At 36.7% G+C, this 5,602-nt stretch overlaps 1 pseudogene; it reads left to right on the forward strand.

The window, feature by feature from the left end:
* Positions 1 to 694: 694 nt before the first annotated feature.
* LOC118996767 (N-alpha-acetyltransferase 50-like) lies at positions 695 to 1,978 on the forward strand (annotated as a pseudogene).
* Positions 1,979 to 5,602: the final 3,624 nt, after the last annotated feature.

Below are 5,602 nucleotides of genomic sequence, written 5' to 3' on the forward strand. Positions count from 1 at the left end.
ACAAAATTCAACACCAAAAAATCCCACAACCCAATTTAAAAAAATGGGCAAAGGACCTGAATAGACATTTCTCCAAGGACGACATACAAATGGCCGATAGGCATATGAAAAGATGCTTAATGTCACTGATCAGAGAAATGCAAATTAAAACCACAATGTGATATTACCCTACACCTGTCGGAATGGCTATCATCAATAAAACAGCAAACAACAAGTGCTTGGTGAGATGTAGAGAAAAGGAACCTTTTTGTGCTTTGGTGGAAATGCAGACTGGTGCAGCCACTATGGAAAGCAGTACGGAGATATATCAAAAAAGTTAAAAAAATGGGTGCACCATTTGACCCAGCAATCCTGCTTCTGGGAATATATCTGAAGGAACCCAAAAACACTAATTGGAAAGAACATGAGCACCATGTTCGTTGCAGTGTTATTTATAATCGCCATACATGGAAGCAGCCCAAGTGTCCATCAGTAGATGAGTGGATAAAACAACTGTGGGACATTTACACAATGGAGTACTACTCGGCCATAAAAAAGAAGAAAATTCTACCCTTGTGACACTATGGATGTACCTGGAGAGCATTATGTTACATGAAATAAGCCAGTCAGAGAAAGAGACATACCATATGATTTTACTCATATGTGGAATCTAATGAACAAACTAAAATAAGGAGGAAATGGGGCAGGCTCATAGATGGAGAGCAGGATAGCAGCTAGTGGTGGAGGTAAGTTAGGGGATGGAGGGATTAAGCAAAAAAGAAAAAGGACTCATGGACATGGACAACCGTGTGGTGATTGCTGAGTGAGATATAAGGGGGCTAGATAGTAATGGGAAAAACAGAATATGGATTAATTTTTTTAACTTTTGTCAGAAAAAAAAGATTTAAAATATTTTAATTAACCTCAAATGTTTCTATATGCCCTTTGCAATTAGTTCACCATCCTCCTTTGTTCCCAGTGTTAGGCAACCATTGTTTTTCTTCTTCTACTTTCTTGCATGCTTACTTTCTCTTTTTTAGCACATTCTATGTGCTATTCACTATATTTCAGTGAGTGAAATAATTAATAAGCCTAGGTTTTTTCATCAAGGCAATCACCATTTCTGTTTTGCTTACCAATGTATAACCCAGACAACACAGCAGCAGGTTTGGTGGCCATGGCTGTGGGTGGGGGCCCAGTGCCTTGAGTGCACATATGGAGACCAGGGCCGCTAGCTCAGCAATGGGAAACACCACTGCTCCACTCCCATGGCCTTCCCCACCCACTCAGCTCCCTGCCCTAGGCAGGGAGGTTGGCTTCTGGGGCTGAGTGGTTTGAGCTGAGGACACTGAGAGCTCAGGTAGGTGACAGTGGCACTGATAGTAGTGGTAACCATGGCCTTAGCCAGCAGAGAAGATAAAAGATAGCTGGATTGAGCTGGGAGATGTGACACCACACAGTATTAAACAGCTGAAGAGATTAAAGCAGGTCATCTTTCCAGTCAGCTACAATGACAAGTTCTGCAAGAATGTGCTAGAGTTGGAGAGCTGGCAGAAATTGCCTAAATCAATGTTTTGCAGTAGGTGCAGTGTTCTGTAGGGTGGATCATTCACAGAATCCGAAGAGACTTTACATCATGACACTAGGATGTCTGGCACCATTACCGAAGGTTAGAAATAGGAACTGAAATGTTAAGTCATGTCTTAAACATCTGTGAAAATGATGGAACTTTTGGCATCTCTCTGCATGTCCAGATCAGCAATGTGTCACAATTGACTTCGATAGGAAGCTTTGTTTTGAGATTATTGAGACCAGGAAGTACTGTCAGAGGATAGAGACCTCAGATGCTCATGTGATAGAGAAAAACCACCAAGTCCCTTCTGACCAGAATGCAGACTTGCAAAAACAGACAACTGAACAAATTACAGACTTTCTTGCACTTGCTTGTTGCCAAATAAAAAAAAAGAGGCCCATTGATTCCTACCTCCCTTTCTTTTAAAGTTTTCCCCACTCCGTGTTCTTGTTTTTCCTCTTTTTTCTTCCCTTCTAAAAGTTTTAATACTTTCAAACACTTTCAAAATTAATCATGCTTGGGTTGTTTTAGCTCTCTTATTGATGTGACATGGATTGGTTGTTAAAAGGGAAGGTATAGATCTATTTAGTTTCATAGTTGAGATATCTGGTTCCAAAAATGTGTCAATTTCAATTTATTTTTAGCTTGCCCTGCTTTCACAGTGAAGTGCAGAGCCTACAAAATGTTGTATATTTCAAAACACAAAAAAGAAGCAACAGCAATACCTTGTTGCTCTAATCATAGATAAGTTTAGTGTGTTTGTGGTACTTTGGGTTTCTCAAGACTGTAGGATACTAATCCCTAGACACTGCCTCCACCTTCACCTTTTGTCCTTGTAAATACTATCTCAGGAGTTGGATCATTGTCATCCTTGTAAGAAATTGCTAAACATATTTTGTTTCAAGCAATTATTTCTTCTTTCCTTGCTGGTGGCTGAGGGTGAGTGGAATAGTTTGGGTAGGTAGTGTTAGACTTTGGTCTCAGTATTTGAGTTAAACTGCTTTTTACTAATGAGTTGGCTTGTTGTTAGCAGGATTATTTTTCCTGCTGTTGATTGTTATTAGTGCCATTAACTTTTAGAGTGTGAGCCAGTGACATTAAATTTTTAAATATCCCAAGTAGAGTTAATGGCTTTTAACTGGCCTAAAGAGGTTTCTTGTGACTTACTTTTTTCCCCTCCCATCCTTTTTCTTCAGTAAACCCACAGCAGTTAGTCTAACCTTAAAAAGGTAGTTGATATCCTTATAGGTCAATGCTCTTAAAGAATGCTGACACAGGTCTTCTCTCTTGAACATATTAACATATACCTGAAAGGAAGCTTAGATGGACTTGTAGCACTATAAATGCATTTGATGTCAGCTAATGCAGGCTATTAAAAGTATAGCCACTGAGCATTTTACTGTATAGGAAAGAATATATAAAGTGTTTTTTAGAATAAAAAAGCTGTGCTGTTGCTTTTCTGTTGCAGAACATCCCAGATTTGCTTACCTTCTGTGGCTATGCTATTGATTTTAAGGATTTGGGGGAGGGATAATTCTTAAACATATTACTTCTATTCTTGGAAAAGTGAAACTCTAGAAGTGTTACTAATGCAAATATCTTTTCCCTGCCCCAAAATCTTCAGTGACATCCTACTACCTAGAAATAAAGGAAAATATAATCTATTTATTTGTATATTCCTTGAACTTTCATTTTACAGATATTTATTGAGTGCTTGATATAGCTCACACACTACTTGGTGCTGGGTAATAGATTTTTTAAAAAAAATACCAGAACATCACATAAGTTTATTTCAGATGTAACAGCAATGTTAAAATAAACAAGTAGCTTCTTCAACTGACAGGCCTGGTTTAGGCCAGATCATTTTCTGATGAATAAGGAATGGTTTTGATGAACTGGTAACTTCTTGTAAGACAGGAAACAGCTGATAGTTTCTTATTTTCCTCCATAGTCCCATCTCCAGTATTTAAATTCTTCTGCTTTGCCAATACGGATGGCCTAGCAAATGATCTCATTAGACTTTCAAACAATGCACAGAGTTTGAAGATTCTGTCATTTGACTTTAAAAGAAAGGTTGATTCATGATATTTATCCTCTATGTTAATTCTGCTGTGGAAATCTCATTTCTCCAAATATGTTAAGTGACAAAGTTATTTTACAGAATGTTTGTGCACATTTTATAATCTTAACTTCTTATTTGAGAATGTGAAAGTACAAAGTACAATAGACTTCTCCAGTCTTAATTGAGTGCCAAGAATAATAGAGAATAGGAAAATAGTTAATGAATAGGTTTATAGGGGTTTAATCTTAAAATAGAAAAAAATGTAGAAAGACCATGCGGGATTCTTGGGTTATCAGTTTCTTCAGCAGTCTAAATCTGAGCTGAGAAGAAAGTTTAGCATTAAGCACCTTTACTTTCATGGATAAGCTTCAGCTTGTTCTTGCCAAGAGAAGAGTGCTCGCTCAAGTTACAGAAGGCCTAATTAGTTTGAAGAATATAGCCTTTTTGTAAACTTTTAGATATCAAAATAGATTTTGATATATAAATGAATTTTCTGAGATGACATTGACTCTATTTCTATTTCATGTGGGCTATCTAATCACTCTTATGAATGTATCCCTAAATAAGGACATTGAAAACTGAATAACTGCCACATGACAATTAAGTACATGTTATTTAAGGAGGAAAAATATTAAATTTTAAATTAAATGTGTAGGCTCTCTATCATTATAGTGTTTCTTTTTCCACACTAGTCAATGGCTTAAACCTAAATTGTAAATGTTTGTAAAAGGTTAAGTGTCCTACATCAGACTTGCATTAAATAATTCCCTCCACTTCTGGAGAAGGAGGCTATAGAAGAGGTGGAAGCTGGGCACTAGTTCATATGTTTATGAGTCAGTAAAAACTGAAATAATGTCTCATATTGAGTTGATTATTTTGAAATATAATGAAAATTATCATAGAGGTAAAATAATTCTATTAATGCAATAATCACAGAATAGATCTGTCATATTTTTTCAGGACAAATAATTTTTACTGTGGGGCAAAGGTAAAAATTTCTACTGGATGCCAATTGCATTTGGGTTCTAAAGAAAAAAACTTTGCAGAGAAATCTATGCAATATATAATTTGTCCAGATTAGTTTTTATTTGGAGAAAGAAGTTCTGAAATATCCCCAAGGCAGTTTACTCATCACTTGAAAGTTCTTCAAAAACAGAACTATTGGGTACCATCATATGTAGGGCAGAAAAGAAAAACTCCCTCAGTTTTTAAGAGGGAATAACTATTAAAGTATTTAAATGGCTAAGTTTACTTGGTGCAGTTAAAAATTAAACTTATTTGGCCCTGGCTGGTATAGCTCAGTGGATTGAGTGCGGGCCTGCGAACCACACGATCGTGGTTCGATTCCCAGTCAGGGCACATGCCTGGGTTGCAGGCCAGTTCCCAGTGGGAGACTCACGAGAGGCAACCATACATTGATATTTCTCTCCTTCTCTCCTTCCCTTCCCCTCTAAAGATAAATAAATAAAATCTTAAAAAAATTAAACTTATTTACATCACTGTTATATCTGAAATAAACTTTTGTGATGTTCTGCTATTAAAAAATGTATCAACCAGCACCAAGTCGTGTGTGTGGGGGCAATATCAGGCATTCGATATACATCTATAAAATGAAAGTTCAAGAAATATACAAATAAATGGATTAGATATTTTCCTTTATTTCTAGGTAGTCAAACATCATTGAAGATTTTTGGCCATGAGAAGGATATTGTTACAACTGTACTTTAGGAAGATTAAGCTAGTGCTAGTGTATAAGACAGATTACAAAAGAAGACACAGTCGGCAAAGACCAGTAAGGAGATAGTTATAATGGTCTAGGTAAGAATGAGGGACTGAAGCAAGTGATTGCAGTAGAAGGGGACTTTGTGAAGCGATACTCTACAAACCATTGTTCCTACCATGCATTGGTCTTCTCCATGAGTGACCTGTTTTTTGTTTTTAACTAGAATACTGGATAGAACCATAAAAGTTTTGCTGACTCAGTTGTT

This window comes from Sturnira hondurensis, unplaced genomic scaffold, assembly GCF_014824575.4.
Source record: "Sturnira hondurensis isolate 20B ecotype Veracruz unplaced genomic scaffold, ASM1482457v3 Scaffold0011652, whole genome shotgun sequence".
NCBI lineage: Eukaryota > Metazoa > Chordata > Mammalia > Chiroptera > Phyllostomidae > Sturnira > Sturnira hondurensis.